The sequence below is a fragment of the Protopterus annectens genome, chromosome 5.part0 (genome assembly GCF_019279795.1).
Source record: "Protopterus annectens isolate FY-2018-M chromosome 5.part0, PAN1.0, whole genome shotgun sequence".
Lineage (NCBI taxonomy): Eukaryota > Metazoa > Chordata > Ceratodontiformes > Protopteridae > Protopterus > Protopterus annectens.
The window spans coordinates 1,288,458,215-1,288,475,176 of NC_056735.1; positions in this window are offsets into that span (position 1 = coordinate 1,288,458,215).

Here is a 16,962-nt window from a genome sequence, read left to right on the forward strand (position 1 = left end):
AAATTTTTTTTTTAAAAATTTTTAAAAAACCATTGAATTTTTTTCAAAAGTTCCAAAAGTTCAAATTTTTTGCTCTTTTTGACAAAATTTTTTTAAAAAAGAAAACCTTGTTTTGGCAAGGGCTGTTGTTCAGTCCATGCCTTAAAGTTAAATTCCATGTCCTGTAAACCCGATAATTGTGCGTTATTAGAACAAGCATTGTTTTGTTGCAAGTGACAGCTCTGTTTGTCTACTGCAGCAGGCTGCCCAACAAAATCAGCGCCGTTTGGCTCCTGACCTCGTAGAAGAGTTTGATTGTTATTATTAGTGCCTTGCTGCAAAGTATTTGGTGAAAGAATAACTCCAGCCCTGTTGGAAACGTTGAGTGCATTGTTAATTTGGGCTAACAAGGCTAGAACTTGATTAAACTCTTTTCTCGTGACGGGAGCATCGTCCTGCTCGTCACGTAAAATAAGAGATGTGTCCAGGAAGTCAGTGCGCAAAGAGTCCTCCGCCATCTGAAAGCAACCATGAAGCAATAAGGCAAAAAACAAACTAAGAAACAGTGCTGGCAAGAAGTCAGCGTACCAAGGCTTCCAGGACAAATTGTAGTTGTAGAGCAAAATGCCCAAAGTTAACAAATCTCACTGAGAAACCTCCTTGTAAAAGCAGATAAACTGGTGAAAATCCAACTCCAGAAACAGCATAGAAAACAAAATCTTCTTTAATACAGAATAAAACAAGCGCTTTCGCCTGGCAATCCCAGGCTTTGTCAAGTTATTAATGTTGTTCTGGCAGTGCAGTGCATTTATATTAAACTGCTGAGCCAATTAAACAATTAAAAATCACCAATTAAAATAATCAGAGTCAATTAATTAAATAAAACATTCAGTCAAACTGTTTTAAAATGCTTTGCACAACTTAAAAATGCCAATTACAGCTCTCTAAAACTTGGATTTAAAACCAAAAAATTTCTTTAAACAAAATGCTGAAAATAATCATAAATAATAAACATTGACAAACCTGTGAAATATGTTTGACTGTATCCCAGATATGTCACTGCCATGGTGTCAGTAAAGTGACATACCCCATTGTGCAATATGACTGCAGACCATCCATGTGCTGACATATGTACACCTATAACACCACTGTATATCATTTTAGAGACCACAACCAAGCAGTGTTGCTAACAGCTGGAAGGCACTACCTGCCAAATATGCATCACACTCTACACCCTACAGCATGTTACACTGCAGGACTGTGGTTCACTGGTGTACAGTTACCATGTGCATCAGAACTATATCAGCCTGTCCCTGCATCAATGGTATTGATGACAGGGATGGGGCACAGGTATCATCATATGCATAGGGCATCCTCGTGCTGACACATGCACACCTACAACACAATTGCATATCATTTTAGAGACCACAACCAAGCAGTGTTACTAACAGCTAGAAGGCATCATTGCTGGATGGCTACACTACCTGACAAATATGCCTCACACTCTACATCCTACAACATGTTGCACTGCAGGACTGTGGTACACTGGTGTGCAGTCACCATGTGCATCTGAACCATATCAGCCTGACCCTGCATCGATGGTATGGATGACAGGGATGGGGCACAGGTATCATATGCACAGTGTGTAGTGTTGGTCTACCAGAGGCCGAGGGTGGGCCATACATTTGACACCATGTGTGTGGGTGAGGGGTGTACTCTGGAGAGGTGGCTGAGGTGATGTGGTGTGTGTAGGCATGAAGGTTGCCCTAGGTGTGTTTGCATAGTATGTGGGTATACATGCACATAGGTCTGCATTGTGGCTGCCCTACACAGGTGTTTATGGACAGCTGCAGGCCATACATAGCAGGGTGTGCAGTTCACTGCCTCCGGCCTTGGACACATGAACTGTGCCTGCCAGGAGTTCCGCGTGCATATGCAGGAACAGTCATTGCAGTGCTACTCTCACCTGCTGATATGTGTCCGCTGGTACCACGTCCCTCCTGGGACTGGCTAGGACCACGTGTATGAGGCCTGCTGTGGTGTGGTGTGGATAGTAGTACACCCCCTACACTGCTGGGGATGCTACTGTCACTACAGGAGCCCCTTGGTGTCCTAGCATGCCCACGTTTAGTGCCAGCTGTTGGTGTTGCTGGCCCACATCCACACGGGCATTACCGCATCCCCACCACATGTTGAAGCACAGACACACCACGGCTGATGAGGGTCATCATCTCATCATGCCATCTATCCGCTTGCTTGGTAGAAGCATCGATGGCACACGACAGTTCATGGAGGTTGTCACTTACAGATGTGAGAGCAGCCCTCTGCAGCCTAAGGCCCTGTCTGGAGTAATGCTCAATACATGCCTGTGCTGCCATTACAGCCTGGAACATGCTTTTGCTGGTTGCAGCTATGTTGCCTATACCAGGGGCATGATGTCCAGTGGCCCTACCGCAAGCGCCCTTGGACATCCGCCTATGTGGCAGCCTGCCAGACATCCAGCTATGCCCGCGGCAACTGGACACAGTAGGCATGGTTACCACACTTTCCTGTGCACTGCCACTGAATGTCAGCTGTCCATCTGCTATGGCCGCTGGTGATGGGGTGTGTATAGGCACTGTAACCGTGTGTGGGGTTAGGGTGCCTAAAAGGGGGGTGTCAAATGTTGGCACAGTGTCGGCCCCTGACAACCCCACCTGTGCCTCAACATTATCATCACCATCATCAGTGTCTGTATGGACACCTACATCAGATTGGATGCAGGAGGGACCATGACCCACCTCGCTACCTGTGGGGGAAAACAATAACCATACTTTAAAACCTGTACAGCATTGCTTAACAGTACACACACACACACACACACACACACACACACACACACACACACACACACACACACACACATATCCGTAATACCTACCTGTCCATGGCTTTACAGACAGTCCCACATATATGTCCATGTGTTACCCCATCCTGCATCACACTTGTTAACATACACACATTGATACCACTCATTAACATCACATTCTTCTAAATGCCCACACAAGCGGGCACAACACAAGACCAGTTGCTACATTACCTGCCTGACCTGTGTGTAGCGGAGTTACATGGCCTCAATGCTGTCATTTGGTATGCACCCTCTGTATGGCCAGAATGATGTGCATGGCCCCTATATGTATGGGCTACTATGTTGTACCTATAATAACTCCCACTGGTGTGCCATGTGTATGTAATGCTCAGTACATGCCAGATATACTGCTCTGTCAGCCCATCATGTGTCAGCTATAATATTTGGTGTTGACTATTACTTCCCCAATGCATCTGTAGAGCTGCATACATGGGTTGTAAGTGACCTCTCTGCTGACTGCAATGTTAAGTGTGTACCTGGAGTCTACCCTCCCTCTGGATGCCTGTTCCATGCTACAGACCATATTATACTATTTGCTGTCCTGTGAGTATATGATAGGTATTCCTGGTGTGCAATGTGGCACTCCATGTCCATGAATTGCATGGTTCCAAAAGGGGGGGTACAGCTGTATGAATACCCCACAATCACATATGTGCATACATGGCCACACACACAAACACACACATGCACACATGCATCATACATGCATCTACCTCCCACAACTTCACTAGAGTGACCCTGCAGGCAAACTAACTAACCACCAGGATGCACACACACACACATACAGATGAGGTTGCACAATGATTGTATACACAGTCCTCCTATTACCCATCTGCCAACATGCAGAACATATGCTACAGAACAGCATGCAGTTCAGCTATACTCACTCCATGCTAGCAATGGTATGCATGTGTATGATGCATGTACTGTGACTAGGTGATGCCCCTTCCCCTGGATACCACTGCACCCATGTACACAGTATTGCTGTGCACCCATGTACACAGTATTGCTGTGCACCTGTTCCGCACCCTGCCATGTGCTGTGCACCACCACTCACAGGTGTACAACCCAGAATGTGTAGTACTGTGTCAGTTATGTCAGCTGTACCTCTCACAGCCCCTATGTGTTTCAGCAACACATACCTGGGATGATATGTGGACTGTTGTCATTGGTGAATGCCTGATGGCTGATTTACAGCTATCAATATATATGTATGACTACTGCAGACATGCTTACACTAACAACCATCAGAGCATATCATGGCTATGGGGGGTGTACACACTTTTATTGATTTTACACACACATCCGTGATCTGCCATGGGACCACAGCACTGCATACCTTAGCTGTACACAAGTCTGGTATGTAACACATGTCCTGTACTTTCACATGCAGTGTCTACAGATTGTGTTAGGTGTGTGGCTGCTGACTACAATGCATACACAACATGTGGGCATATGTGTGCACACCCTTATCATGATGGTTTATCACACCTCTTGTTGCATGTTCTACAGCAGTCACTGCTCATGGCAGGGGTATACCAATGTGGGCCTTCTGCAATTGCCAGTGTATGTTCAGCCTACCCTACACATGTCCCCCTATTCTGCATGATTGCAAGGTCTACTCATGTGCATATCCCATGGTGTGCAAACAATGCTGTCACTATTGCAGTGTGTGCAGGGTTATGGCTGCCCCAGCTCCTGAACCTGACTATATGCAGATAGAGCCATTTCTACCATCCTTAGGATCCCTGCTGCAGTGCACTGGTGTTTCATGCTGAGACCCCCCCCCTCAGCTTTTATGCAGATGCATGACAGGTAAGTTCTACATATTTGTGTCAGCTTGCAGGATCCCAAACACTGAACACCACATGTTGCAGCCTAGACCCAGCTGATAATGTGGACTACTGTAATGCCATATGCCATAGTGTATCTCAGCAGCAGATGGCATTGCCCTAAAGGTATATACCCTGATGTTGCACTGTATATGGGTGTTGTTCAGAACATGTCACTACTGTAGGCCATGTTTACCAACAGTATGTTACCCCCTGTGGACACATTCCACAATGACAAGATGTTAGTTGTCATGCAGGTGTGTGACATACCCTTTCAATACCCCCATCATGGTCGCCCCTGTGAGGCCATGCATTTCACAGCAACAATACATGCACATATACAGCATGCATTCAGGGTAGGTGTGTTAGATGTGTGCATGGAATATATCATCACCATTACATGTCCAGTGTGTTGGTATGCATCTCCATAAGACATACTCACCAGCTTCAAGCTGCTGCCTTGCTGTTACCCTAGAGGGATCTACATAAGTGGGCAAGAAATGCAATGTCAGTGGCCACACCTGTGGCACTGCTACAGGCAGAGTGCAGTACTACCATACATCAACTGTAAATTTCCACATTACTACCACATCTGGACATATGTTTATCACTACAATGCAGCAACACAATATAGGTATGACATATCAGATATGCATGATCTACCTGTACCACTGTGGATATTTATGCAACAGTGGTCTACTGATGTGCCCTGTGTCTTTACCTGCATGATCCTCAGCTGGTGTGTGGGTGACACCCACCTCCACGAAGGAGTCCAGTGGTTGATGGTGTTCTGGACAGGCAGGTGCCACGAGGATGGCCAGGAGCTCCTCCATACGTATCGGGGGGATGGATGGCATGCCACCCCCTATGGTGAGATGATCCCCTGGACTGCGGCAGCATGCCGACAGGCATTGCAAAGCAGGTCACTGCAATGATGCTGGACCTGATCATAACTGCAGTGGTCGATAATGACATCATTCTCCTCTGCTGAATACAAGGGCAACCTGATGTGTGACATCTTGCCTGAAAGACATGAAGATGGAAACAGGCCTGAGCAAATCTTATGGCAAGGTTACTACAGTTCATAATATACATCTCTGTCACCCCTCCACCATATCAGCTTTGACAGACTGTACACACAACTCATTAGGTATGGCTACAGCTTAACTACTGTTTGGACAGATTGTGTATTGTACCACACCTTCTGCTATGTGATTGTAGCCATTTCCCCTGTGTGGACACTAACATTGCTGGTCTGTTACAGATTATTCACTTGCATGCCATTGTCAGGGCCACTATAGTTACATATATACCAGTGGTATGGCTGTTCTGAGATTGCTGCACATCTGACAGTCTGTGCTATTGGGGGATCTATGCATGCTGTTAGACATATACCGGGATTGTGTAGACTATTACTACCAACAAATGTACTATAACAATGACACAATAACATGTATATGTTCCATTGGCCAGCTGATCCACCTCTCCACACCCTTCTGACAAGGATACCTGGCCACATCACATGTGTGTGCAAATCTGGGGCCTTCTCATGTACTGTTACAACAATACCATCAGGTGGAACCACCCAGGGGATGTCCCCCCTCAGGGTATACACCGACATGTCCCTCTCCCCTGAGCTCAGGTGTACTGTCTGTTCCATACCAGGATACACAGACACATGAGGAATGTGCTACATCAGTCTGAGGCACCCAGTACACATTCACATGGCCAACATGCTCCTCCTGCTCAGCCGCCAGACATGGCACCTTCAGGACGTGGACTGCTGTTGTGAGTGGCAGTTGGTGGGAGCCTTGTTCACATTGTGCCCATATTGTGGACCATGGGGCATCCACATCATGGACCACACACACCATCCATGGTGTTTACCCAGCATGTGTCACATACCACCCCTGTAGACTGTCCTATATATTTACCAATCCTGACCACTTCCTCATGTGTATCTGCCATACTTCCCCGTATTCCCATTGCATACTTCACAGAGGGGGGCATTGTGGTGCCAGGAAGGGGCTAACATGTGACATACCCATCCATGGTGCACACACTGCCAGCTGTAGATATCTGTGTGCGTGTGCTGTTGCCTCGCACATAGCACACATCACAGTAGTAGTGATATAGGGGACATGTATTTCCATACATATCTGTTTGTGTGTGTGTGTGTTTGTACATATGTAGACATTTGTATATAGGTATATATCTATATATGTGTAGATATATGTGAATTAATATATATGTGCACCTATATATGTATACACATGGGTATATGTATATTTCTGGACATACATGCTGATATACATTTATCCTTATATATTATATATGTGACATATGTACACATATGCATACCTATATGTGGGGTACATTCAGGCATCAGCTCCACACTCTTACAACACCATCCTGCACAGCTGCACTGTTCTGCCTTGCTACAACACAGACAGGTGCCACATATTGACATGGTCTGACATTATTGGGGTATATGTGGGACTTGTTTGTAGGTATCCCTATTACACACCTATGGCATTCGGGCATACTACATTACAGATTCACCTGGGTATCCTGCCAGTGGTGATCCATGGCTCCCACATGTCCATCATACTGGCATTACTTCCACCACCAGCTATTGGCCACATCATATACATACTCCCCATTACACAACACACACTATGATGGGTTACATCCTGTCTGTCAGTGCTGACCTGCACAGTTAACAGCTATGGCCCTCTACCCACAGGGACAAACACTATTGTCCATTGCAGTTGTTCAGTTGAACATCATCACAACACCTGATGGCACATATAACTCATTCCACATCATCTATCACATTACGATGGACCAGGTACTACATTCTAATACAAGTACATATACTTCACATACCTGTTGTGGGAATGATGTGTTTATGAATGGCAGCTGCCTAGATGGCTGCATTTTCAGCTGTTATTTTTTGATTTTTTTTTTTTCGCTTTTGTTTTGGCTTGTTGCAGCTTGGCTTTAATAGCTGATGCACTTGATCAGGTGATGGCCTCTGCACCAATCACTGTCCTACACTTGCTAACTGCATTCAGCTTGCTGTGTAGTACTTCCAATTACCACTGTCATGGCAACCACCTACTATAAATCCCTACATCATGAGGGTGTGGTCCCTTTACCTTTCCTGTGTGATGGACATCCTTCCTCTGTGTGGGCATCAGTGTTACAGACAGCAGGTAGCAATACCTTTTCCAGGGGAACTGGCACACACACACAGGCCAGCTACATAGTTGTAGGGGGTTCCAGAACTACAGAAAGAGTGTGAGTAGAGGTGTGTTATGCTTTGTATAGTACTGGTGTTACAGGGTGTGTGTGTGTATATATTAGTTTACCTTGGAATGCAGTCTGTCTGCATAGCTCTCAACTGTAGGCCTATCCTGTTGGTGGCCAGAGGTGTACCTATCATGTTTTGTCTGTCCACCATACAGGTCCTGTGTCAGATATTTCAATGGCAGTGTGTGTTGAGTGCTATCAGTACATGGCTACATCCATTTATGTTTCTAACCTCAGTTCCTGCCTAACGGTATGTTGCAGACTACCCTGTAACACCAGCAACTTGCTTAGTGTATGGCAACAGTTTTCCACATATGGGCCTGTGTTCCAGCCTCTGTCCTCCACCTACATGCCAAGCTTTGCACATATGACATGCTGTTAGGGTTGTTCTGTAGTAGGTTGTGTGTAAATCACACTTCCATTGCTGCCATCAGTCCACTGCTGTTGCATCCCCCACACATAAAGTGGTGCTGGGGCCATATATGTGTGGGCTTCACCTACACAATACATGTGTGCCCTTATGCACTCCAGAGGCCAGTGTATGTAACAGTGGTATATGACCCTGTAGTATTGTAGTCTAGGAGGGATGCACCATAAATGACCTAGGCTGTTACAAAATGTGAGGGTATCAGGGGTGAGTTGCCTTAAGTTATATGGATGTACAGTACTGTATACTTCACCTATATTTACATTATTCACAAAAATTGGGTTAATGCAGGCCTACTGCCTCCTGCCATACAGACAATTCTGTTTGTCAGTGTGCTTGTGATGGTGTCAATTATACCTTGTTATGTAACAGTTACATCCCATTTGGTCAACTGAAATCTTAACCACCTAGTGATTTTGTACAGAGTGTAGATAGAGGCTGCTGAACTATACACCTGCATTAGATACTGTTGATTGTTTGGTATCCTGTGCCCCAGTCTGTCTTTACTATTGTACAATTTGAAGGATTTGGCCTGGACAGCAGCAGTTGTGAACCTTTACAGACTACTGTGTTAGAATAACTATTTTACAGATGCATTACTCTGTTTATATGGATGTCAGTGTTTGAACAGCTATATGTCATGGCATATAGAACTGTAATAGTACACAAATAAAGGTTTTCCATTTCTGCAAACCTGTGTGTTGTGTTTTTCCTATGACCTCTCTGTGGGTATATGTTGCAGGCAACTATTGTAATTTGTATGGGTGGCCCATACAGTGTCCAGGTGTTCAGGTGTGAACTGCAAGCATAGTGGCTGTTCCATATTGTGTGCTCCTTCTACATATGTATCTTACTGTACATATCTCTGCATGTGTCTGTGTAGTCACACATATATATATATATATATATATATATATATATATATATATATATATATGTATATCTCTATCTACATATATGTGTCTGTGTATATGTATCCTGGGGATGTTGATAGCTTCGAAATGTTACATTTCCTATGGGAGCTAAACTGTACTGCATGATATGTTAATAATACCAGCCTGACATCATACAGGTGGGTTGTAGTACTGGTGTAAAAACACAAACAAGGAAGTTCACAAGAGAAGACCAAAGACCCAATAATAAAATACCAAATCCGCCAGCAGAGACAATAGTTCAAATGCCAGTGTAGGAAACTTCTTTATTTAAAATTGACGTAAACGAACTTGTAGAATCCAAAATCAGAGACAAGCGCTTTCGCCCGGATCCTTCCAGGCTTTATCAAGTCAAGTCAAGTTTTTTGACTTGATAAAGCCTGGAAGGATCCGGGCGAAAGCGCTTGTCTCTGATTTTGGATTCTACAAGTTCGTTTACGTCAATTTTAAATAAAGAAGTTTCCTACACTGGCATTTGAACTATTGTCTCTGCTGGCGGATTTGGTATTTTATTATTGGGTTGTAGTACTGTTAACATCTTGTGCCCATGTCATGTCATGTCATTTGGACAGCACAGTGGTGCAGCTGTAGTGTTGTCACCTCACAGCAAGAAGTTCTCTGGTTCGATTCTTGGCTGGGGTGCCTTCTGTGTGGAGTCTGCATGTCCTCCCTGCATTCATGTGGGTTTTCGCTGGGTGTAACGGTTTCCTCCCATGTTGTAAAGACTTGGGCTTTGGGCCAGTTTTTTTTTTACATTAAGAAGATGTAGTCTGTACTCTTGTGGGAGGATGGATTCTGCCCTTCTGAGCTAGGAATTTCTGGTCACAGGCTTATTGTGCCTGGTTATTTGAACTGTTTCCTTCTGAAATTGGTGTGCCTTGTTGCTGTAGCATAAACCAGATTCAGGCCTGCTGAATCTAGCTTTGTTTGTATAACTTGAGCACTCTTCCAGGCTATCTTTTTTTTGGAGAAGGTTCCCCTGCACCCTAGCAGCAGAAGTGTACAGTTAGAACTTGTCTGATTGAAGACTGCTGGAACAGGGCTCAGTTTTGAGCTTTTTTTCTGGTTAATTTGGTAATTTGTTTAAATCAGTTTGCTTGTTTTGTATTGTTTTTTATATATATATATATATATATATATATATATATATATATACATATATATATATATATATATATATATATATATATATATATATATATATATATATATATATATATATATAAATTGCACTTTATTCATCTTCTTTTACTGTATTTGTGTTTCTTCCTACTTTATTATTAGGGGCATTGACTACAACTCTGATCTGAGATATATAACAATAAGTATCATTTTCTGTGCATTTAAAGTGTTTTTTTGATTGTACCTGCTTTATTTTCTGAAAAAAAAAATATATATATATATACTTGGTTCCTGCCTTTTTAAGCTAGTATAGTCCAGTTTTCAGGTTAAGTGCTGAATTCAGGGCTGTGTTACAAATCTCTGTGTTTGCCCATACCTTACTTGAATACAAGGAAGTTTCTCTGTTCACCTGTGACAGAGGGGAGCTTTGAGCAGCCTATCTGCCCCTGGAGGAGTAATTTCAGCCCAGAAATTAGTAGTTTATTGGCCATTTTGTGCTATTTTCTATCCCTTTTATTTCCCTGCTATAAATACCGCATTTGCCCAGTTTTGCACACTGGGCAGCGCCGGTTAGCTAGGGTATAACTATTCCCGACTCCAAAAAGTATCCTCTTCAATTTTTACTTTGGAACTTGAAAAACTTTCAACTTAAGCACTCAAGCCATTCATTTCTCAGCCTGGCACTTGCTAAAAACTCATAGCAAGCACTTATAAACTCTAGCACTAGACCCTCCTATACAGTACAGAAGGACAAAGCTCTCTGTTCGACCTTACCTGTCATTCAGTAAAATAGTTCACTGTACCTATACAGGCATGTCCAAATGGCAGTTTCAGGTGTACTCTCCAGTCCAACTGGTGAATCTGGGCATTTCGAGGCAATGTTATAACTGCCTCATGTACACAGACAACCCTCTCCTCCTACCACCAAACACTAATACATGTGACAGATGCAATTATATAGCCAAGGCCAGAGGCTAAGCCCTATCAACCCAAGGCTGGATCAGACATTCAAGAGGAGAAGGTAAATACTTACAGCACACCACCAGTCCCACATAGGCCCATTAAACCAGCACTGGCAAAAAAACACACATAAATACACAAAAAACATACTCAGAGGCTCTAAATAAAAATCTCCAAAGCAGACATCCAAGTAACCTCCACCCCTCAACACAAATCATGAAACACATACTTCAAAAAACCAGTGTGCCATGCAATCACAACCCTTAAGGCAAAATAACATACCCAACATACTAGTAATGGGTGACTCTATAGTTAGGTACACTAACATCCTACTCACTAGGCTGAATAAGGAGAAGGTTACTGTTAGCTGCCTGTCGGGTGCCAGGATCCGCCACATAGCACAAGCCCTCAGGTCACTCCAGAACAAGTACAAATATGACTATGTCATTGTCCATGTTGGTGTGAATGACTTGAGATGTACCTCCCTCGACTACATGAAAAGAGACATGGAAGAGCTCTCTGATGATGTAGCCCAGGCTGGTATGACCCTGACCCTGAGTAGCATCCTGCCCACACCAAGAATGATACCATGGTATAAAGACAAAATTATCAATTTCAACAATTGGCTAAGTTTCTGGAGTCATTAAAAGGGGATCCAGTGTCTGTCCGCCTGGGATGACATGCTCGACAAGCCATGCTGCTTCACAAGAGATGGCTTGCACCTGTCACCCTTAGGCTTTTGAATACTGGCCAAGGCTCTTGCCATTCCCATAGTGCCATTTTTAGGCAAGGCTCAAAAGACAAACCCACCGCCATAAATAGCACAAGTAACAAAAAACAGAGGGTAATGCTACTCAATGTCAGAAGTCTAAATCTCAAAATGCACACACTTGAGGCACTCCTCAGTATGGCGAAAATTGGTATATGTGCAGTAACAGAAACCTGGTTTAAGGCTCTAGAGAGCACCCCAGCACTACCAGGCTACAACTCATACCATACATTTTGGCCACAGAACTCGGACCAAAATACAAAAGGTGGGGGCGTATCCATATTCATCAGGGATACCCACACCTACAGGTTAGTGGCACAGCACAATGCTTCAGAGATGATCCACGTGCAACTAACAATGGGAAAAACTGTAATTCAAATTGTAGCTTGCTGCAGATCACCCACAATGTCCCAGGAACCCCATTCCACATTTCTGGAAACACTGGGAAATATAAAGGTCCTACTAAACACCCTAATATTGGGTGATTTCAATTACCCAAACATTAACTGGGAGAACTACTCAAGTACTAGCTCCCTTGCCCAACATTTCCTAGAATTTATGAACTCAAATGCCCTGGATCAACTGGTCAGCCCTCCCACCAGAGGTGACAACATATTGGACCTGGTCATCACCAACATGGGCGACCACTGCTCCACACTGGAGGTCAACCCCTTGCTGGTTAGCTCTCACCATAAACAAATCACTTTGGATATCCACATTCTGCCCCCACCCCCGGACAAGGAAACCACTGTGAAAATCTTTTCAGAAGCAAACTTCACATTACTTAAAACCGAGGTGTAAAGTTTTAAAGCCCCCATAACGCTGTCCAAACTGCAAAATCTTTTACTAATGCATTCAATGGGCATCTACAAGAATGCATGGATCGTGCTATCCCAAGCAAAATCAAGACTCACTCCCCAAAAAAAGGAAACCAGTCTGGTGGACTCCTGCCATAAACAAGCTATACAATAGAAGTAGGAAACTAGTACAGAAAAGAGTAAGATCACAAGAAGGGAAGACATCCCTGATCAGTATCAGCAAAAAACTATGATCCCTCATAAAATCATCCAAGATGAGCTTCGAAAGAAAAATTGTCAAGGACTCCAAAGATAACCACAAGGCATTCTTTAGCTATGTCAAGAATCTAAGTGTCAATGCTCAGATCTGCTCAGAGTTAGTGCAGAATGGCACCAAATACACTGAACCGACCGATATCGCCAACATCCTGGCTGACAGGTACAGTGCAAACTTCACCCCCTCTCACCCCCAAAAGAGTACATAACCATACCAACAACATGTAGAGCCCCTGAAATCACAGACTCTCAGGTTAAAACAGCCCTCTCCAAAGCCAAAGACACAGCATCAGTGTGATGGTACGGTGTCCCAGGCTGCATCCTACATGAGCTCAAAGATGAAGTAACCCCTCACGTAAACACACTGTTCAAACGTAGCCTCTCCACAAGTTATGTACTCATAGAGTGGTGCACAGCAATGGTTATTATGCTCCACAAAGGTGTAGCCACAACAGATCCCAGGAACTGTTTCCCTATAACCCTGACTAGCTTGGTCTGCAAGGCTATGGAGCACATCATCTCGGAACTCATTAACAGAGACATTGGGAACCCCCAAACACTGGACCCTACCCAGTTCAGCTTTGTTAAGGGCAGATCATGCCTCCTAAACCTGGTGGACTTCTTTGAGACAGTTACCAAGGCTATAGACTAGGGAAAGGTGGTACACACGGCCTACCTAGACCTTGCAAAGGCCTTTGAAACCATTCCCCATTCTGGTATTATAGACAAGCTCACGAGCCTGAACATAAACCCCTACGTCTCAAGATGGGTTGCCAACTGGCTCATGGACAGAACCCACGTGGTAAGAGTTGCTGGAGCTAGGTCTGACTCTAAACCATTTACAAGTGGCATTTCCTAGGGCTCAGTCCTAGGACTCCTCCTGTTTGGCATATACTTCTCAGAGGTACAGGCAAGCACAGGAGGACTATTTCTGACCAAATTCGCAGATGACTGCAAACTAGGTGCTATAATTGACTCTCCAGCTGACACAGATATCCTCCAAAAGGGTCTCACTGAGATGGGTACCTGGTGTCAAAATCATGGACTCAAGCTAAATGCCAAAAGGTGCATAGTCATCCCCTTTGTTAAAAACAAAGTACCCGCAAACTACCACATAGGTAGTAGTCCCCTAAATACAGAAGACGTAATAAGGCATCTGGGGACACAAGTAGATAGTAATCTCTACTTTAATAATCACATTGCCAAAGTGGTTAGAAAATCCATCTACATGGCCCACCTATCACAAAAGGGTTTGCATCCAGATCAAAAGAGGTCATTGTGCCCCTCTACTCATCATTCACCAGATCCATCATAGAGTACAATGCCCCATTTGGGATGTACCTTACAAGACACCTGCAACAGCTGGAAAGACCACAGAAGTACCTCACCAAGAGGATCACTGGCCTCAAACAGATGCCCTATGCAGCTCGACTGAAGGAACTCCAGTTGTACTTGGTTGCATACCGCCTACTCAGAGGTGATCTCTGCCTGACATACAAGGCAATGTCCAACCCAGAATTGATGGACATGCTCCACCTAAAGAAAACCTTATCCCCTCAAGCCACATGCTCTAAGGATCTAAACCTCACCACAACAATAAATAAGACATGCTGGAGGGATAGATTCCTGTCCCAGAGACTTCCCATGCTTTGGAACAAGATTCCAATCTACATTAGGCAGAGCTCCTTGCTAACACTCTTCAAGAGAAGCCTTGACGAGTGGATGGGAAACAGAAAGTTTACCCTGGGGATCACTTCAGTGGCTCTGCTAGACAGAGGCTCAGGGAACTAATCTAAGTGAGCAGCGAAAGCCAACACATTCTGGCTAAGCTTATAAATGCCTTCAGGCAGATAGCCTAGTACCTACCTATGAACCTATGAACCTGTGATTCTGCTTACTAGTGTCTTATTCATTATGACACTGACACTTCGCATGTGCATTTCCTGCAGTACTCCAGTTCATAAATATATGTTATGTAGTCGATTTTGCAACACAAATATTGGTTATAATGTGCTTTGCTATGTAAAATAGACTGTGCTACAGTGGGACTCAAACCAGGAATGCCTGCTTATTAGGCGAATGCTCTGCACACTATACTGTTGCTGTGCTGTTTCATTTGCATATATCTTCCTTGTTATCCTCTTCAGCCTTTTAAGCTGCTTTAACCATAGATAAGTGATGGGTACACCCATGCACCTACGGTTAGCTGTACTTGGGTTTTTAAAATATGAATACACAGGTTTCTTCATTTCCTTTGTATGTACTGTTGCTGTTGTATATGTGGGGGACTGTTGGTGGGGATATGTGGACACCTGTGAGCAGTCTCACTCATTTCTTATCACTTTTTGCTGTTCTACATTGCAGGGATTTGTTTATTCTGAGAGCTCTGCTCTCAGACACGCCCCCTGCACTCCTACAAGCACCATGTAAGCCTAGGAGCTCGGGCAATGCACCTTCTTAATATGCATGGCACACTGCCATCCTGCTCGTAAATGGGTGCTTCCATGCAGGACTAAGCTAGCCCTGAATAGAAGTTTAGTAAATCCAGAGGCCTATCTTTGAAATGCCTGCTAGTCTTTCGTACGTAGAATGCCAGGCAGTGCTCACACTTAGCCATATAGACCACATTTTGATTTAAACAATTAAAATGCCCATAAAATTGCACCCTGATTCCATTGATACATAACCTACTCCCAGTTTCCATAATGTGTTTACATATTGCATATCTAGCACATTTAAAATTACCTGTTGTTCTATTTGTGCCATGGGGTCCTATCTGGCTACTCATCCCCAAAATGTCTTTAAAGGATCTATCCTTCCTAAAGACAAATTTCGGGGCTCTTCCCAATTTGTGTTCAACATCCCTATCCAACTGCAACAGCTCCCATTTTTTTGAATGACCTGGGTAACCCATTCCACATCCTGATTAAATGTAGTAATGAACATCAAACTACTCTCCTTTTCCTTTCCATCATTATTCAGTCCCCTGTACCTTTGCACATTCCTATCCATTACTGTTGCTGCAGTTCCTATTAAAATGGGTCTATAAAAACCTTCATTCCTTTTTTTTATAATTTCTCTTTAACCAAAGTACACAAGGGTTCAGGGTAATCTTTATTTGTGAATAAACCTATTATATAGTCAGTTTCACCAAGAAACTCCAACTCATCACTAACCATCCTGGCTGCCCTTACCAACTACCCTTTTACTATAGACATTTTTTGGTGGTAAGGGTGCCAGCTATAGTATTCCAAATAAGAATTTGAGAAGGTCGCTTTTCTATGTATCCCTGACACCAAACACTTTCCTTCTGTCAATCCTTAACTTCACATCTAAGTAGGATATCTTCTCCAGGCTATATTCATAGATGAATTTAAAAAATTCCACCATCTGGTTGATGTATACAAGAAATTTTTCCAACACATCCAGGCATCTTGTATAATGCTTAATGTGGGCCATAAATATGCTAGGGAAAATATATTCCTGTTCCCAGTATGACATAACATAGTTGGCATATATGGGGGTGCATGCAGTCCCCATAGCCACACTGGTTAGCTGTTTACAGAACTGTCCCTCAAAATGCAAAAAATTGTTGTTCAACATGGCCTCCATTAACGTAGTAAACACATTCATTTGGTCTTGGTC